General features: G+C 35.2%; 1 protein-coding gene across 40 annotated transcripts in view; it reads left to right on the top strand.

Annotated features, from left to right (window-relative positions):
- The window catches only part of ZBTB20 (zinc finger and BTB domain containing 20), an 830,436-nt gene that overhangs the window by 172,224 nt on the left and 636,919 nt on the right, over positions 1 to 21,293 (top strand). For 38 of the 40 annotated variants that reach the window (XM_054682140.2, XM_054682141.2, XM_063806117.1 and 35 more), the window contains one exon: positions 779 to 829. The gene's annotated coding sequence lies outside the window, so the exon portion shown is untranslated. Of the gene's footprint in view, positions 1 to 778; positions 830 to 16,374; positions 16,496 to 21,293 lie in introns of all 40 variants that reach the window. The other 2 variants (XM_054682179.2, XM_063806116.1) reach the window with 1 other exon arrangement.

The following is a 21,293-nucleotide window of genomic DNA, read 5'->3' as shown; positions in this document are numbered from 1 at the left end:
TTCTATAGTCAAAACCACCAAATTGGCTTTAAAGTAACCTCAACATCCTGCCTGTTCCTATCCAGCTTCAATTCTTTACTAAAGAAATTTAAAAGCAACCCATCCATTTGTTTGGCATCCTTGCATCTAAATATGGGTAGGACCCTACTATTAGCCTTTCTGCTAAAACAGGAAATATTAAGCCATGTTTTAATGTCAATGCCTTAGGTACTAAGCTGTACTGAACATGTTACCCTTTGCATCTTTATTTCTTTCCACCCATTTTCTTTTTATTTTCTTTGGTTTATCTGAGTTTATGCAAATATCTCTAACCTTACCTACTATTTTGAGAATAGGGCTTGTGTTTTATCTTTGCATACTTTTAAACTCGCCAGTGATGACCAGTACATTATACATCATAGAACTTTGCGAACTCTCTGTTAATAAGAATGAGCAAGTAAATAGGTTAAAAGCAATTTGGGATTTGCTTTTCTTAAAAGAAAACATGAAATCAAAATGCAAATATCCTTATGAGTTAAGATAACTTCTTATGATACTATAGCAAACACCGTGCTATGCCTCCTCAAAAATGTATATGCAGTGGTTTAGATTGTATATTTGGGCCACGTTTTACTGAGTACTTGTACACATATGAATGTGTTAGCTTTCAGTTTTCTTTTTAAAACTATAGATATTAGTTGGCATACACAAACTCAGCTACCTGGGTCATAAAGATATTATAGAAATGAAAATGTTTTCCTTGGCAGATTTCTAATTTTAAGTATTCCTTTTTTTACAGACAAACAAAAAGAAGTGTTAAGAATTGCCTTTGGGACTCTGAAGGCTGAAGGTAATGTCCAGTGGTATTTTCCTGAATGGGCTTTATCTTCTTGAATTGTCTTATAATATTTAAGGTCTTGGATTTGCTACCTCAACTTTTCTTTTATTTTATTATTTTTCTTTTATTGTCGTTAAACACATTAAATCTCTTTTTCTATGTATACCTAAAAATAATATGCAATTGTAAGTTAAAAAGTAGAAATTTTATACTCTTTCTGAATATTTCAGCTTAATTAGGTGTTGCTGTAACTCTTCTTCCTTCTATTTCATTATGTATTATGTCCCTCTGTCCTCCTTTTTTTTTTTTTTTTTTTTTTTTTTTACTGGTTTGGAACTCATGATTTTAAACTGTGTTCTTTTGTTAAACAGACATATTGGCTTAAAGTCAAAAAGTAACAATTTCTCCTGAGGAAGAGCTTTACAACTAACTATAAGAAATAAAATTGTATTTGTTGGGGACATTGAAACTCTTCAGATGAGATTTAGTGGCTACTGATAGTCAGAAGTCCAGAATTTCAGGCAAGAAGTTTACAATAGACTCGTGTGGCTGCATTGTGTATAAAGAGCTCACAGGGATTGAAGGAGGCTTCTTAGACAAGAGGGGGCTGTAATTACTTTTCTTCTTACATGCATGGTTAGATTTTCCAGCGAGACTAACATGGTAGGGTAATTTATTATAGAAGAGTAAATCACAGATTACATTGGAGGGGGATGGGGTGGTGTGATCCAACCATCAGTTTTGTGAATACATACACTTAAGCATGTGTGATAGCTTGTTTTTAATTTCTTTACACCAGTGCACACCTCAAACATTCCGTTTAGCAGTGGGATATGCAAATTGTTCCAAATGCAGCAGCAGTACTTTCACCTGAATGTCAAAACTGTCAGAGAGGTTTAAATCAAATCTTTATAACATTTTTTAAAAACCAGCCAGCCCCAAGATCGAGGCACCGAACTCACTGAAAAAAACTTCATTCTCATACTTCCAGAAAGCTCCTGTATGTCAACAGGGTAATGTCAAAGTTCTAATTCACCTGCTTTCTAATTTTAACCTTTTAAGGATTTTATTTTATTTGGCTTAATTACGATATTTTCTACAAATTAATGATAAATGCCTTGATTAATAAAACCAAATGTCAGAGAAAATGACAACTTGATGAAAAATTAATACTCGGCAATATTTTAAGGTACAGAAGTACTAAAGATGTACTCTTAAACCTCATATTTCATTAGCTCTTTCTGAAGGTAGTTAACGAGAATTCTCTTTGCACCTAAGTTTTCACAGCCACATGTACAGATACATTTTAGCAATATAATTTTCAGTAATTTTCTGCTGTTCTTTTTATTATTAGCTATTAAAGTTAGAAATATACTTCTAATTTTTATCCCTGCCTTGCCCCATAAGATTATTTATTTTTATTCACAAAATCAAGGTAAAGTATATTTTGGAGTGGTTATGAGTTTAAGTTACCATACTAAGAATCAAGTTAGCAACCTGTCTGTGTGAATGTGTGTGTGTGTGTGTCTGTGAGAGAGACAGAGAGAGAGAAATTAAAGAAACCTCATTGTGTAAAATTAATGTTTGGTGATTGGTTATCTGCTAGACGATTTATTTGGTTATGAACATTTCAGGTTTATATTTAAAATTATCTGAGAGGGAGAAAGAATATCGCTTTTCAAAGTGGAATAGATTTTAACATGATAATTTCCATTTTTGTTAAATATGTTTTTTTCCTGAGATTACATTAAAAGACCTGAAGACAAGTGAAGAGTGGTAACTTCCTTTTTTCTTGTATACTAATAATTTTTTGGCTAGCTCAAAAAACCAAATAATATGAAATATGATTATTTTTCTACTTTTACTGGAGATCATGAGGTTGAAAGTTAAAAATATCCCGTGTATTTTTCCATCTTCACAAATATCAGGATTTCAGAACATGAATAAAATATTTGATTAAATCTTATGCAGAAATGGTACTATGCAGGTACCAATGGTACATGCAGGATTGTAGTCCATGTTAGTTTTTTATTTTCGTGTTTTACAGATAAAGCTGCCAACCAAATGAGGGAAGGCACAATGACCTCTTGTGTGTTTGTTTTGTTTGGTTGTTCAGAATAAAAAGACCCACAATATATACTGTCAATGAAATGGACTCACTTTAATGATCTGTTCATGTAATGACATGATGTTCATGCCTATCAACAAAAATTTTTGCCAACTAATGTTAGAATCTCCTTTTTCTGTAATATAATGAGAATTTCTAAGTAGGTATTTTAGGCATATTGCTCTGCATAGTAAGATAAATAAAGGTAAGTGTTGGTCAACATTCTATAACCACAGTGTATGCCAATCCCAAGGGAAAACATTCTTCAGTGTAGATTTCCAGTAATATTTAAAATTTGGAGATGGATTGCATTGAATCTCCCTTAGCTGGCTCTAGGTTTTATTGTTTTTGTGTCTTTCCTGGTTCCAGGCATCCAGTCTGTACTGGCAAAGCTGCTTGATGAGGAGGGGCCTCCAACATTGCTGCCCCAATTGCTTACATACCTGCCATAAGTAATAGCTTTGTCCACTAGTTAATCATTGCATTGTAACTGTCTCTGTTCCATCTTAGCTGATCACTGCCCAGAGGAGTTTAAGTTCCATTGTAATACAAAGCTCCTATTACCTTTCTGTACCTGCATTTATGTGCCTGTAAAAGCATCCATTCTTCTCATACACCAGTTAAATAAGACATGTCCCACTTTTTTTGACAGTTTCTAAATTACATATTTAAAAATGTGTCTTTTCCTCCTTGTTTATTCTGTTCATCCTTTCGTCAGTTTACTTCTGCATATAAACTAGTGTTTTTTCATTAGTTACAAGATTTGATTAAGGAATTATTAACACCTATTTTACAATCCACACTTTTATCTATTTTTTGTTGAGATTTTAGTTATTTGGGGTAAGTGCTATAAGAAAATGTCATCCTTTCCCTAACGTCTCTATGGACAAAGGAGAAAGACTGGAACCCCCCAAAATCTCTGAGACCTTTGTCTGGTCTTACATGGTTTGATCCTAGGAATGAGGGCACTGGCCCAACCTTACACAGAATCTTCAGTTTTAGGGAGTTGAGTTATGATTATTTAAACTCAGTGTTTGAATTAACACACATAACAATCAGCTGATACACTTTGAATAATCTGAATCTTCCGGAAAAATAAACAGCGTTAGAATATCTCTCATCCAACAAAAGAAAAAAAGTAAATATGTTTTATGGTAGGCTTAAAATATATAAATTCCCAGTTTTGATACTCATAATTGTACCATATGTTCTCTCTAAATGACTTGGTAGCACCTTTGGAAATTGCATTATCTTTTTTTTTTTTTTTGATGGAGTCTTGCTCTGTCGCCCAGGCTGGAGTGCAGTGGCATGATCTGGGCTCACTGCAAGCTCCGCCTCCTGGGTTCATGCTATTCTCCTGCCTTAGCCTCCCAAGTAGCTGGGACTACAGGCGCCCACCACCACGCCTGGCTAATTTTTTGTATTTTTAGTAGACACGAGGTTTCACCGCGTTAGCCAGGATGGTCTCGATCTGCTGACCTCGTGATCTGCCCGCCTCGGCCTCCCAAAGTGCTGGGATTACAGGCGTGAGCCACCGCCCCCGGCTGCATTATTTCTTTTAAGCCTGTATTTTATTCTGCTATCTCAAGTAATTGACTGAGACCTTATTGGCTTGAAAAGATTAATGCAGCTTCCAGAGTTGACTAATGCATAACTTACATACCAGTAGAATGATAAGTTTTTGAAAATAGGAATCATTTACCTTATTTGCTTTCTTTGGAAACCTGTGTATTAATTGAATAAATTGTTTTCATGAAACACACTAATAAATGAAGCAATCAGAAAGTATTAAGAAGAAGCACGAACATTGTCCAAGATGTATAGGTGATTTGTGTTTCTTGCCTCAATGCTGCATTCATGCTTTCTCCCTGTCTACCATTCCCTAAAAAACCCAGGTCTCTTTCTGTATCCTTTAGAGATGATAAGATGTTTTTTATTCCTCTAATGAAGTGGGAAGTAAATTAACACAGTTCTTTTTGGGAATTACATTACTCATTGTAGTACCACTCAACATACCTTTGTAATACTAACCCGTACCCACAACTAATTAGTGAATTTCAGAATTAAGGAAAATCTTAGTTGTGTGGTAGCTGTATGTTTACCAGTGATCAAGGAAGTGTTACTAATACACTCGTCAGTATTAAAAAAAGAATTAAGTACACAAAGGGCCAGATGGTTGAGCCCAGGACCTATCAAGAGCCCAGTATGTGTGGGCTGGCCCAACGGAATGACAAAAACACTTACCAGGCTAAGTGGAATCAGAGTTAAGCTTTCACTTACAAGAAAGATAATGCTTTTCAAATGTGTTTTCTTATCATATTGTGATTTACATGTGCAAGTCTCATTTTTACTGGTAACATTTGAGACCACATATTTCCCTGTGTATCAAGAACTATGCATATTTACATGTATCAGAAAAATCTCTTGGTACATGAAGTATTGGGTTCATAGTTCAGCAGTTACCATGTAAGCATTTTTGCTGGTTCAGAGAATCCTACTTTTCTCTCCTACAAAAATCTATAATTTTACTGTTATAACATACATATTATACTTTCTTATAACTGAATATTTGTCTCATCCAATAGATTGCCTGTCTCATAATATAAGGTACCAGGTTATAGAGTATTTGCCATAGTAATGGTTAGACAAGGAACTAGTAAATATTTGCTTAGTGTTTATAACACTATTATAATAGTAGTTACAATAAGGTTAAATTGGAGAAATTAAAAAGCAAATTCCTTCTCTTTCCTGTGATTTAACTGACTTTACCAGTATACGTATAGAAATATCCTGTTCCCCACTATATTTTGTATCCCTTTCATTTTTCATCTGTTTTAATTTATTTTATTATATAATTGTGTACTTTTGGAAGCCATTTTAAATCTTTTTGGTTTCAAGGATCGATGTATCAGTGAATTGTTGGATGGGTAAATTGATTAAATACAGTGTACATTTTTAGGGATTTTTCTCTCCACAATTGCACAAATAATACTAGAGGAGACTAGCTAACTCAGGCCTCCCTCCTTTCTTCTGTCAACCCCTTCTTTCCATTTTCTAGCGAATATTTATGGAATGCTAGCTCTGTGCCAGAAACTTTGTAGATGTTATAGATAACTGTTGAACAAAAGAGACTTAGTCTTTATCCTTGTTGAGCTTATAGTCTAATAGGGAGATATAATAAGCACATAAATAAATATTAGAGACATAGATATATTAATAAATGACTATTTTGCTAACCTTCTCAATTCTAGCTTGGGTTAGGGAATTGAGTCTATGGTGGAGAAAATTATCTTCAATGATCTGCCTTCTTAATGGTGGATTACTTGTAGATTAAAAATTGTGGAGAGGCCAAAGTATTTCAGATTATGTTTTAAGGAGCAGGTGGCTTTGAGATGAAGCTAGGTGTGGTAATATTTGCATCCAAGATCAGTCGTAAACAGTTTTGTAAACCTGGCTTACTTTATATGATATAGAAGATCTCCATAGACATTTGAAAATCTCAGATTGGAATATTATAGGAATTTCTAGTATTTTTAAATTATAAAAATCATTTCTTTTGATAATTATTTATCAATAGCCCAGAGTTCATTCGTGAATTGGGGTATAGTAATGATGAAAAAAGAGGAGGTGACAGAAGTGTGTGTGTGTTTTTTTTTCTCATTGGGTGTATATGTGGAGTATTTTTGTTTTCTGATCAAATAGTTCATTATGCTCCCTTTTGGATGTGTGTACTGTTTGGCCTTCCAGCCTGCATGCTCATTCAAAGGCATTCCAAGTCATTATGCTGGACTTCAGCCTTGTTCAGTAAAAGGCCATTTCCTCCATCAGCTGTCCACTTGGACATACATTCTTCTTACTCGCAAAAATATTTCATATGCATTCAGTTTATATTAGATGCATTTGTCAAATTACTCACAAATAATCAGTTTTTTAAAGTCATAATTTGAGGTATGACCTCTCAAACTGTAAATTATAAGGTTTGACCTTTTTGGTTCACAGTTTGACATAACAGCCATTAATTACAGTTTTTAAAGAACATTTTATTTCATTTAGAATTTGTATTTTGAAAACAGTTTAAGTATTTTCTCTGTAAGTTTTTGGAATAAATGTGGAAATGTGAATGCATATGTGTCTATATATAATATATACATTCAAATATACTAAATAGATTGCATATACACATGCTATATTCAAATGTGTTTATGCATAGTACATTGGTATACATATATATAAAGATTTTTATATAGTAGCTTGTGAGTTAACACTAAGATCTTATTTTATACAACTCTAGCATCAGGATGAGATCAGCTCTTTTTTTTTTTTTTTTTTTTGAGACAGGGTCTCGCTGTGTCACCTAGGTTGGAGTGCAATGGCGTGATCTTGGCTCACTGCAACCTCCGCCTCCTGGGTTCAAGCAATTCTCCTGCCTCAGCCTCCTGAGTAGCTGGGATTATAGGTGCCCGCCACCACGCCTGGCTAATTTTTGTATTTTTAGTAGAGATGGGGTTTCACCACATTGGCCAGGCAGGTCTTGAACTCCTGACCTCTGGTGATCCACCCGCTTCGGCCTCCCAAAGTGTTGAGATTATAGGCGTGAGCCACTGCGACCAGCCGAGATCAACTTTTTAAATGTATTTATCAGGGTGAAAGAGACTTTATTACCATTTGAATCTAGGCTTTCCCCCCCTTTTTTTTCCCTTGAGGAGGAATGCAAAAGTATATGCCTACAAAATGCCCAGTGTCTGACAGTAATTTGAAAGTCTTGAAGACCATTTGAAGTAGCATGGTGTGGGAGAATGTAAACTGTTCAAGTAGTTTTTGCAAATATACACTGAAGATACTGAGATAGAAAGTACAGTACATACCAGAAAGGTCAGTTTAGGTAAACACAGAAAGATATCCAGATGTGTGAACACTTTGCTGATATCATCAGTATTTGAAATGGAGGAATTTAGTATGTTTTTTATTGGATAAAAATAAGATATTTATATAGCTGAAAATAACACCAAGTATATCGTTTTCTGCTGCTATTTAATAAAATCTATTAATATTTAGATGATTTCTTCACTTCTGAACAGGTTTTCTCATTTTGTGCTAAACTGTGTTCTTTGTTGCTAAATTCACAAAATTAAATCTAAAATACTATGGAGAGATGAATACTTAAAAACATCTGAATAATTATCTTCAAGGTTACACAACCACCTCTTTGTATTTTAAGTATTTTAGAAATGGTTAACTTGGCTTTGTTCAAATTATTCTCTAGGTTAAAACTAGCGTGATGTGTTTCATAACAGAAAGTTAATTTAGGCAACAGCACTGAAAGCAAAGAACTCTTCAGGAAGGTGACTCTTTTCTTAAAGAATAGATAGTATTATCCTAAAATGTTTCCCATGAAAAATGTTTTCCCAGTATGTTTGAGTGTACTTTTTAAAGATTTTTTTAAAAAATATTTAACTTTATGTAAATATTTTCATTTTAATTTCAGAATTATGTTACTACCTTAGTTAACTCTAGAGCTTTGAGTGGCTTATGTTTTTAACAGACTGATGTAATTTTGGAGTTCTTTATTGATAGATATATGTGAACTTTATTTAACCTGTATGTTTTGTACTTCCTATACTGGACATAGCACTTTATTTTCCATTGGATTTGAGATTCAGTCTTGGCTGAACTATTCACTAAAAGTTGGGCAAATTACTTTAGTTCTCTGGGTTTAAGCCTACACACCGATAAAAGAAAATGGAAAAAATAACATCTATCTCTTGGGGTTATAATTAGGATTGGAGATATTATTAATAAATTGATGAATTGAATACCTAGCACATAGAAAGTGTTAAATAACTGATGATTATTTAAATTGGAGAAATGTTCACCATATTTAGAAAATATTAAAACTTTTTTAAACAATTTCCATCTTTCAGATAAATTTGCTACATTTTTCTTCATTCACCTCGTGTGCTTCTTTATTTTTTTGCACGTTCTCTGTTTTTATCTACCTAATTTCCCCAAGTTTATCTTTGAACCTGGAGTTACCATCTCACCAATACTATACTGGAAGGGAAAGAGATTATTCCTTAAAAGGAAATCAGTATACCGTTACAAAGAAGTAATTGATGTTCCAAAAAGAGGCAAGTATTTGTCATAGGCCATGTATTTAGACATTTCTAAAATACTATAAAAACAGGATCTAAGCTGTAGAAAGTCTTTTTCTGATTATGTAGTTTGGATGGCATTCTTTTCTTTTAAAACTCATTAGTTTATGGATTTTAAGGAAATGTTTGCCTCTTTTTTTATTTTTCTAAAAGCAAAAGTAAAAGCAAACACTTAACAGTAAAGACAACCTGAGGAATGGAAGAACATGTTTTCAAAATGTACACCTGATAAGGGGTTAATATCAAAAATATATAAGGAACTCAAACAACTCAATAGTAAGAAACAAATAACCCAATTGAAAAATAGGCAAAGGACCTGAATAGACATATCTCAAAAGAAGACATACAAATGGTTAATGGGTATATGAAAAAATGCTCAACATCACTAATCATCGGAGAAATGCAAATTAAAACCACAGTGAGTACCACCTCACACCTGTCAGAATGGATATTATCATGTGACCATCAATGGAGGAATAGATAATAATATACATAAACATGATGCAATGTAAGTCATCTTTAAAAAAGAAAATGCTGTTATTTGTGACAACATGGATAGACCTGGAGGATGTTAAGTGAAATAAGCCAGGTACAGAAAGACAAATGCTGCATGATCTCACTTATATGTGGAATCTAAAAAAGTCAAGCTCATAGAAATGGAGAGTATAATGTTGGTTACCAGAGGCTGGGATGAGAGACTGGGGAGCTGCTGGTCAAGGGGTACAAAATTTCACTTAGACAGGAGGAATAAGTTGAAGAGATATGTTGTACATTATGTAAATAAAAATATACTCTATACTTAAAAATTGCTATGAGAGTATACCTTAAGTCTTCTCACTACAAAAATATGTGGAGTAATGCATGCGTTAAAATAGCATGTTGTATATCATAAATATATACAACTTTTAGTTGCCAATTAAAATTTAAAAAACAAAAACAATGTCATGATATATTAACTAAGGGAGAATATTCAAAAGGCAGAAAATTTCTGAAATTAATTATAAACAGATTTTTATATCACAAAGTACATTTAATTATTTGCAGATTTCTCAGGATTCCCTGGGGTATAAACCTAACAGCTTCTCTTTCTACTAGCTTCCATTAATATGTTATCATCCCATCTTTCAGATAGACATATTTTAGGAATTTTTTTCCACATGGCACAAATTCTTTGATCTAAATGCAAGGGCTTCCAAATAACATTATGGGAGGTTTGAAATTTGAAAATGTTTTTCAAAGATCAGTAGGCTTAGAAGAATTCAGTTTAATTTGAAGGAATTTATTCAGACCTTATCCTTGTTTAGTAGTGTTATCTCTTTACCTTTTCCTATCCCTCATATTACATAAAAGCTAACACAAGATGACATTGAAAATTCTTAATTCAGTCTCAGTCCACTCTTTGAGCCCCTAACTTCCAAACTCCCATCTCTCTTCCCATCACCCCCCGCCTCCTCCACCCAGGCACATAGTTCTTTCCACACACACTTCACTGTTTGCTGTCTTTTAAATACACTGTGGATGTCATGCTTTCTGCCTTTGCTCTTACTGTTCATTTAGCCTGCTATAGTCTGCACATGACCCAGAAAAAACTGCTATTTCACCAGCAGAGGCCTTATTTATCCTCTACAGATCAACTGATCTTTTCTGTGTCTTCTTAATGCATGAGTATGATTTACCATATTGTAGCATAGTGTTTTTGGGTTTTGTTTGTTTGTTTGCTTTTTGAGACAGACTCGCACTCTGTTGCCCAGGCTGGAGTGCAGTGGCCCAATCTTGGCTCACTGCAACTTCTGCCTCCCGGGTTCAAGCATTTCTCCTGCCTCAGGTTCCCAAGTAGCTGGAATTACAGGCGTTCTCCACCACACCTGGCTAATTTTTGTATTTTTGGTAGAGACGGGGTTTCACCATGTTGACCAGGCTGGTTTTGAACTCCCGACCTCAGGTGATCCACCCACCTTGGCCTCCCAAAGTGCTGAGATTACAGGTGTAAGCCACTGCACCCAGCCTATTAAAGTTTTTAACTCATGCCTGGCTCCTTTCTAGATGGTAAGCTTCTTGAGAGAAGGGAGTATGTCATGTTCATTTTTGTGCTTAGCTCAAAGTATTTACTCAATAAATGTTTACTAAATTGATTAGACTATGAATCGACTTAAAGAAAGTACATTGTCAGTTGTATACATAATTTATCCATAACAAAAATATAGGAAAAAGGGGTTCTTTAAAAATTTGTTTACTAAATTTCCCTCGGCTTACTATCTGATTTCCTTGAGGCCAAGGTGTTTGTTTTGATGCTTATTTTTATAGTTTCAGTAAGGAAACAAAAGTTTTGTCTTATACACAGCAACAAAGTTGAATATAATTTTAAGACAAAAGACATTTTCAAGGCAAAAAAACTACTTGTCAAAGTAGTTTTCAATTATAGTACTTGGAATGAAAACATTGAAATATTAATACAGAAAGTCTTAGAAGTGTTTAATACTCCATAGTTTTAAAATACTCACCATTGATTATTGTACTTAGTTTGAAACATTTTTTAATATGTATAGACTTAACCTAGGATCTTGAATTTAGGCAGCAATTAGCCTTTTACATGGACCTGTTTGGAAAGCATTATAAAATAACAGCACCTTTCCCAAAGAAAGATGTGGTTGCGGTAAAACTGCACTCATTTGTTTAATAATGTTTCAACTGAAACAGGTGCCTTACTTGCTTTGTTCTCCAGAAGCAGCTTTATAGATTTAAGCACTGAGTATACAGTACACAGTGGCACTATTAACAAATCAGAATGAGGCCAAGGGAAAATTCATCTAGGATCCACACACCTAAATGCAGTTAGTAAACAGAGACACCAACTCTCATTAAGCATAATTAAACCTAATATTGACTGTAAACTGTTACTTACCTTAAACTTCTCCATAGAGAGTGTGGAAAGGGATTAACCTAGCAGATTGGGACATTAATTACTACCTCTTTCACATTAGAGTTACCATCAAGAAGGGCTATATTCATAAATAAAACATAGGAGGGATTGAGAGACTGAAAATATGTAAATTTATTTTATAAAAAGGAATGAAAAGTCTAAATTGAAAAAAAAAGTGAGCTGTGAGTGATGCCAGCTCCAGCAAAATGGAGCTCTGGCTAATTACTACAAAAAACTAGGCTTAAATAATTATAGAAATGTACCCTTGCCTTCTGACTGACAGAACCTGTTTCACAAGAGACTCCAGCTCAACTAAGTACACTCTTTTTCATGCATAGCTTCCTCCATTTTCTTAAACTAATATGGAGTTTAAGAGAGGATGAAGGGACTTGGGAGAAATATAATTTTTCCCTTTTTTTCTCAGTCATTAATAGCCTTTTATTTATGAAATTGATTATAATTACTATATAAATGTTTTTTGGTTTGTCAACAAGAAGGCACAGTGCTGTTTTTTGTTCAGTCAAAATGGTCCACTAACTGGTCTCCTGCTACTATTTAATAATCTCCTTCTTGGGTGCAATCTAAAAAGTATGTTTTGAAGGATATAAAAATGTCAGCTAAATTTAAGATCGACTGTTAAGCTTTTATATTATACTGCTGCCCCAAGGGGGAATACCAGGATCTAGGAGATAAGAATTTAAAGAGAAAAGCAAAATAATGACAATACAAACTTATCTACCAGCCTTAGAATTTCCTTCAAAATCTATCGGGCTGTCTGTCTGCAGTGAGTGTAGACTGTTATCTTATTACTTGTTTTCTATTTCCTTTCCAATAAGGGACCAGATACTCACATCTGGGTGGGGTTACTTATTACTTCACCAGGGTGGGGTTCTAATTTTTGGAACCAAATCCCATATACAATTTTGTGTATGGTTGTTGTATTAAACCACAGTTTAGGTTTAATATACTAGGCTCTTACCTAGATTTTAGTGCTATCATGCTAAATTTTATCTTTCATGTGCTCATGAGCACCAGAAGAATATAGCAACTGTGCATGTGGAAAAGGGAGCTTAGAAAGTAAGCCTGGAGCATGTATTCATTTTTGTAGTGGAAGTGGAGTTCAATTTTAAAATAAAACCCCTAATTTTTCCCTGAGTTTAATGCTCATTTCACAATTTATGAGACTAACTTATGCAACAGAAGTAATTAATGGACAAAAATCTATCCTTCATTTTTCCCGTTGAACAGAAATTTGCAAACTGGTTGGATGACAGAGGATGAACGAAAACAGTAAGAGTAAGAGTACTTCTATCCTCTGTTCTTGTAACAATCGTGACATTATGAAATAACCATAACAATAGCATTCTTATTAATCAGACATATTTATACAGAATTAGTGTTGGCTTCTGCTCTATATTACCTTTAGTTTTATATGAACTTTTATTATCTGTGCATATCAAAAGAGACATGGTGAATGAACAAAGAAGCCCTGTTATGAGACAAGTATTATTTGACATTTTGGGAAGCTCTTATTATAGGGTTTCCTCTTAGGCAAGAACAACGGGAAGGTTGTCATTAGTTGCACTATTACAGATACTCTGGATTTTTAAAAACAGAAATGGAGCCCACTTTTTTCCTTGAAGAAGATTCATCAATTAGAACAATTAGAGTGATCTGAGACTTCCAACCGAGACTTGTCCTCCTAATGTTCTTGTTTTATCATGTGAAACAATGACCTCATAAGGCATCTTTTAAGATAATTGATTTTTCCTTGGATTACAGAGCTAGATAGCTGTATGGTACCCTTATTTTTCAAAGATGAATAATTATTTTTAGACTTCTGGAAAATCTCTGATTAAACCAAAATGCAGAAGTCTTGCAAGGTCTACAACCCTACTGCAAACCAGATGCCTTTTATTTTTTGTATTGAAGGAGGATAGTTCTAAGTTCTTTTGAGATCCTTTTCCTGGGCTTATGACATATTTGACTAGGAATTATGGTTAAAAAAAAAACAAGTATGTTGGGTAATACTGAATCTCCTCTTAAAACCACTGGACCCACACTTTCAGAGATTGACCAGTTATCATGTTTTTTTTTTTTAACCTGTAGAAGGACACTCACATTTCTTCAAAGAAATGTTTCTACTCTCTATTTCCATTTCTTCACCAATCCATTCAGCAATTCACCTTGTCTGCTGCAGGGACCTCCATCACTTCTCCAAATTAGCTCCCACTGGGACCTCACTGAGCATTTGATCTTGCTGACCACTCCTTTCTTATTGCAATGCTTTCTTCCCTTATTTTTCATGGCGTCATGCTTTCTTGATTTTCTTCCTATGCTCCTTGTCATTTCCTCACTATGTCCTTTGCAGGCATTTTTTTCTGATATCCTCACTATGTCCTTTGCAGGCATTTTTTTCTGATAGCTATTAAATGTTGGATCTCCCTAAGACTGGATCCAAAGCACTTCTGATGATGTCTAGAATTTTGAATATCTTTGTAACCAGAACACATTGAAATGTTTTCAGGGAATGTATTATAATTCTTTTAAGGTTCTTGTTTAGGGACCATATTTTAAAGGCCATATTTTTGTGAACAGTTTTGTATTCTTTATCACTAGTGAAATATAATACTCAACACATCCCCATAGGGGAGCTCATGTGGTACTTTTTGTTCAAGTTTGTAAACGTTATAAAATCTTCCTGATGTCTATATGTTTTAACCTTGGGCAATTATTAATCCTCTGTGTCTCAGTTTCTTAATCTGTAGTACATAGGGAGTCATCCCAGCTCTTTAGGATTCCGCGATGCTGTGGTCTGATATTTTACTATTTGAAAAGGATAGTGAAATATAAATATGTGCAGTTGACACTTTGAATTCCACAGTCAAAATTTATAAAAGCATTCTCTCATCATTTCCACTTCACATTTTCTTCCTATTTCTAACATAGTTTTGTGCTTGTGAAAATATGTATTTCTAATTCCATGTTTACCCAAAATTTATTTGCACAGTTTTTGCTATGAAACTTTCTCAAAAGCCTTTTGAAAATCTGAATAGATTATATATTCTAGTTACTGCATTTGCAGATGCTTCTTTAATGCCACAAGAAGCCTAGATAGAGAGGCTCAATTCACCAAGTGGGCAAAAGCTTTTCGTGTATCTTCCTGTTTTATACATATTTCCACTGTTTGCCTTTGGTTACAAAGGCTGCTTCTAAACCCCTTTTTTGGGGGAATTTGGCCACATTGCCAATCTTTCAGTACTTTGTGAAAATGGCCATTTTAAGAACAAGTTAGTTTTTCTGAGCACAGTTTTACTTTTGATTGGTACCTATTTGATGCTAGTGACTTATCTGCAGCTAGCTTTTTAATTAAGAAAGACTTTTGTATTTGCCACTGTTTTAAATCTAGACTCTCTAAATTTGTATGCTTCAAAATATATTTGAGGCATGAGAGTCTCCAAGTGTGTGAGTGTGTGTGTGTGTGTGTGTATGTATATAAATATAGATATGTGTGTGTGTGGTGTGTGTGTACATATATATCTTTTGTTTTTGACCTAGAACAACTACTGTTTGAATTTCCTTACTTGTTACTAGCTGACTGATTCTCTTTGGCATACAAACAAAACAACAAAAAACAAAAACCGCATTTGGTGTTGGTGTCCCTTGCAAATTTGTCATCATTTTTCTTATTTATTTATTTACTTAGTTACTTACCTTTCCAAATATCTAATGTCTTTTCTTTCTTCCTTTGGATATTTTTTAACTGAATACTCCAGTGGGCAATCCACCTGGATTTCCCCTTAGACATTCCACTATGTGATCTGCCTTCTCTCATTTGAGCGATCTTTTCATTTTAAAAATGGTGTTTTCTCTCATGTTTGTTCATTTTGTCATTTAAAAGTAAAGGAGGATATTCTTCATTCCAATTCTCTTTTCCCTCATGTCAATTTTTTTTGTTTATTAACATTTTATTGAGGAAAATGTTTGAAGATAAGCCTTATACAACCTGTGTGGTATTCTGTTTTAAAAACACTCTTTAGTGTGTTTGAGGTTAGCTGTTCATCTCTAATTGTCATTAGTGCTCATTAGGGGAAGTGAGAAATCACTTCAGTTTTTCTTGGGTTTCTGGAAGGAAAGTAGTTGAGACATTCAGAGTATTTGTGAATTTTAATTTTTGGTCACCTTAAAACTTGGTTATATATAGTTTGGTCCCACACTATCCAGGAATAGGAAAATTTATGTGTGAAAATCTAAGTACAGTGTTATCACTTCTGGGTAATTTATGAATTCTAGCTATTTCTCCTGAAGTCTTCAAAATGCCTATTATTACTTTCTTTTTCTTTCTTTTTTTTTTTTTTTTTTTTTTTTTTTGAGACAGACTCTCACTCTGTTGGCCAGGCTGGAGTGCAGTGGTGCAATCTCGGCTCATGGCAACTTCTTCCGCTTCCTAGTTTCAAGTGATTCTCCTGCCTCAGCCTCCTGAGTAACTAGGATTACAGGTGTGTGCCACCACCCTGGCTAATTGTTTGTATTTTTAGTAGAAATGGGGTTTCACCATGTTGGCCAGGCTGGTCTCAAACTCCGGACCTCAAGTGATCTGCTCGCCTTGGCCTCCCAAAGTGCTGGGATTACAGACATCAGCCACTGCGCCCAGCCCAAAATGCCTATTATTTCAAGCTAGGGAAAGGTAACTAAGATTTTTAAATCCGTAAGACAAAGACTGTATTCTGCTCTGAATAAGAAAAACTCACCCACTCCAGTGCAAGTGTTAATTTTGTGCTCCAGTAGGAAGTCACCAGCTGATTTTTGTCTTCATTAAAAAATTTTTAAATGTTGAACTGTTGCTAGATTTTATGGATGAGGATAGTAGATGGAGCATTATGAACTGTGTATTACTATCACACAAAGTAAGTTACAGGAAGTAAGAAAAAAATTACAAAATAAATTCTTTAGACAGAAATCATGATTTCTCCTTATTGGATTTTGCCTGGAGAATAGCAGATCCACAAAAGAGTAAATAATCAACATAAATTGATAGTGAAAATTCCTGAAGTTTTTCCCTGAAAAGGGAGCTTGACAAAGCAAATGGCTTTACAGCTTTAAGGAAAATCTCACTTCTGAAATGCTATATATTAATAAACACAGATATTTGTGTAGAGACACCCAAATGGAGATGAGTTCATTTTTAGTACAATGTGTGGGGAGTGACATGCATGGAATTCCATTAATAGCAATGTATGTTGTGTTCTTTTCATTTCATTTTGCTAATGAATTTAGTATTAGATTGATGGGTGCTAGGAAAGGAAGACTTAATTTGCAGAATAAGTAGCTGGAACAGTGTACACGTCCCAGATAAGAGCTATCAAAGCTGACCTCCATTCATCTTGGAGGACAAACTCTAGATACAAAAGGATACTTAGAAACACTTGCTTCTCATCAGATATGAGTTGAGCTAGCAACCTTTTGTCTATGGATTCATATTTATCTCTAGATGGTGATAACTCCTCCTAGGTAGCATTTAAAATGTGTGGTTGTCACGATGAAAAGGAAGCACTACTGGAATTCAGTGGATAGGGGAAAGATATGATGTTAAATCCTGCCACGAATAGCTGAAATTACTTAGAAAAGAGATTTGCCCAGTCACAAAGCCAATAGTATTTCTGTAGAGAAATGCTCTTAGGGCAATAAGATAGATGTTCTTTACGGCAGTGGTTTTCATACATTTTCCTAATAATCCACAGAGATAAATGCATTTAAATCATGACACAGTCTACATGCAGTCATATAATTAAAACAAAATTTCATAAGACAGTATTTACCCTTCCTATGTGTTGCATTTTCCATTCTATCCTCTAGTATCTCATCCCATCCCATCCTATCCTACTTTATCTTATCCTAACTTTCCTTTAAAGTCTACAGCCCACTATCTTAATTTCAAGAGCACTGACAGTGTGACCTACAGTTTGAGAAACACTGTTTTAGAGCTCTTTAAATTTTCTGGTGAAGATAGGATAAAAGAGAAAATAACTAAAGAGTTGCCTGCAGTATGATTTAGTTTCCTTATAACCTAAGCAGAACACAACATTTTCATGTGTAACTATTGTCCAAATTTTGTTTTGGAAGAGGTGTGGACCTGTATGCCAGCAGTCCAGGCATAAAGCCTAACTGCCACCTTTGCCCTCTGTTGCCATGATAATGAGGGAAGGGAAACAGAAAACTCTAGCCCAGCTCACTCACAGAATTTGGATCCAAAGGCTCAAAGCTGCCTCTATGTTGCTGGAACAGTGTACATTGTTGTGTATTAGGAACCATGTGGCATTATGTCAGTATGAACAGGGTTCACTGAGATGAGAGTGAAACACTTTGCTCTTCCTGTCAAAGTGAGTCATCCCTAAGCTGTTCGATAATGATTTGGTATATTAGGCCTCTCCCTTACATGTTGTTGATTGAGGAAAATGCAGAGTCAAATAGCCTGCATGTTTTGGTGTAGTGCCCAATTTATCGTAGTTGTATAAAGTTAACCAAGATTCTTGGATCCTCAGGATATTTCCAGATATAGCTTGTCAAAATGTTTGTAAATGCATACTTGCTGATGGCAAGCCTGCCATTATACCTTAATTTTCTTCAGGTCATCCACCTACTTCAAACTGAAGTGATTATACAAATTAAATCTAATCTGTGATTCCCAGCTGAGGGAAGGAAAGGTTATGTTGAAAAAAGCTTCCCTAGTGATTTCAGTATGTCTTCCTAGTTGAAGATTATTATTGGCCTATTTCCAGGATGTCTACCTTGCTGTCTTAAAGTCTGAGTCATCAGAAGACCTGCAGAACAGGGTTTGGTCACAAAGGGGTGAACTGAATGTGGGGGATTTTCTGCTGTCGTCTTCCTTGTTTGTGGGTTATTGTCTTGAGTATTTGTCCACTTGCTTGACTGAAAAGGCCAGGTTTTAACTTTATCCCCTGCTTTTGTTGTGTTGTCCCAGTGACAATTGGAAAATAACCTGAGTAGTGAATTGGAAGTTTATTTTGGGGGAACAAGATCATTCAATTCAGCTCCTGCTCCTATGAGCTGAGTTTGATTAGCATTTTTTTGCATACTTTTTTTTTTTTTTTTTTTTTTTTGAGACGGAGTCTCGCTCTGTCGCCCAGGCTGGAGTGCAGTGGCGCGATTTCGGCTCACTGCAAGCTCCGCCTCCCGGGTTCACGCCATTCTCCTGCCTCAGCCTCCCGAGTAGCTGGGACTACAGGCGCCCGCTACCACGCCCGGCTAATTTTTTGTATTTTTAGTAGAGACGGGGTTTCACCGTGTTAGCCAGGATGGTCTCGATCTCCTGACCTCGTGATCCGCCCGCCTCGGCCTCCCAAAGTGCTGGGATTACAGGCGTGAGCCACCGCGCCCGGCCCTTTTTTGCATACTTTTGTCAATATAGCATGTGTTTATCTTGTTAGAGACCTTGGTATTATTTTCAATAGTAGAACATATTTAGTACTAAATCTTTAGCATGATATATGGGTGTTTCAGATCCATCTATTAATTAAAACCAACACTATTTGGCACCAAACTTTAGATTTAAACAATTGTTAGACCTAGTATGTCACAAAATTTGCCTTTTCCTTTTCCATTTTCACTAAAACCTCCTGGTTATTTTCCACTTATATTGCTCTATCTATGAAAAGTGGCCATTTCTTTAAAAACAAAACAGAATAAAGTACACCCCCCACCTCCATTTTTTTGTTTGTTTGTTTGTTGGTTTAACCTTACCCAGAAGAACTGATTCCCTAGAAAGCCAAAGTCAGAGAGGTGATGGAGTGACAGTTGTTTTTCCTTTTCCTCTTTGGAGCTATCATTTCTATTTGAAGATGATGACTTACCATCATCTTCCCTTACAGTGAGAAATATCTTGCATGGAAGACATCTCTGTGGATGATTTCAAGGTTGAGTACTAGAGCTAAGATGATGAGAACTTGGCCCACTTCAGTTGGGCAGTGTGAAAAGAAACAGTGTGATTTTTGTCAGTCTTTAGAGAGTGGTTGTCATTAAGTCAGTAAAGCAAGATCAGAAGACTTGCACAATAGTGCAGCTAACAAGTGAATTCAATTCAGGGGTTAGGAATGATGCAAAACAATGTGGAGAGAAAAAGAAAGACAATTTCGTATGTGCTCTGTAAACAGAACTCAGGCAACTGTATTTTGTTTATATTGATCCTCAACCGCTTAGTGCATGGATAGATATATCTGACTTTTAGCTAGAGTGTTCAGGTATACAGCAGAAGGTGCAGCTATGCTGTCTCTGTCTACTGCCATTTAGTAACTTGTCTAAGAATCTCTGGAGCTGGAGTTATCAGAATTCGTTCATATTTATAGGAGGGCTAATTGTGCTGGTTTACCCTGAGTTGGTGAAGAGCCCAAAGCTTGATCTCCAACTTTCAGGGAACCATAGGGGCAGTAGTGCCCTTCACCTCAGGATTCACCTGCTCTTTGTGGGGTAGTTGCATGGGATGGCACAGAACTTCAAAGTTCTACTTGGCAGACAAGAAGTTTCCTTTTGAATTACTATTCACCACTCTGTGGGTAGATAAGCTTTGTCAGCAGCAATGGCAGCTGCAAGTGAAGACACCTTTGTTTACCCTTGTTCCTTGGTATCAGCAAGAGAAACATGGAATCTACCTAGCTTCATAAGATGTTGTTCTAGCCAGAACTCAATGAAGTTTTATGTTCCTCTGATACTTCCCTTGGAAGATGAGTGGCCTCTAACAGTATTTGCAGTTGAGTGCACTTTAGGTGCCCCAAACCTTATCTTAGCTTAGAAGAAACCAGTGACAATTCAACTTTCACTTATTCTCAGTGTTCTCATTGAAGCATGCTGGCACTGGCCCTGACACTTAAACTCACACTGCTTAGTCGAATCCTTCTTAAAGTAAAAAACACTTTCTCAGATAATGCTATCTAAGGTAGGACTTTCTTACTAATCCATACCACAGTACCATGTTTACTTCCTATTTAGCATATTTTGCTATCTGTAAGAGTGTGTGTGTATATGTGTGTGTGTGTAACTAAAATAGAAATAAGAAGGACACATTAAACTAATTTCAGACTCATTACCTGATTTCTTTTAAGGATTAATATGTAGTAAAAATCTATATATTTTTATAGCTACCTACCTACCACCTTACTGATTTTATAAGGAAATATTGGTTTTCTGTTTGTTGAATCATTTCACATTATTAAAAGGGCCACTTTCTGATTTTTGATTATTTTCCTAAGCAATTACCATGTACCTTTTATATAAGATTCTAAA

This window comes from Pan troglodytes, chromosome 2 (genome assembly GCF_028858775.2).
Source record: "Pan troglodytes isolate AG18354 chromosome 2, NHGRI_mPanTro3-v2.0_pri, whole genome shotgun sequence".
Taxonomy (NCBI): Eukaryota; Metazoa; Chordata; class Mammalia; order Primates; family Hominidae; genus Pan; species Pan troglodytes.
This window is presented reverse-complemented; position numbering and strand designations above follow the sequence as displayed.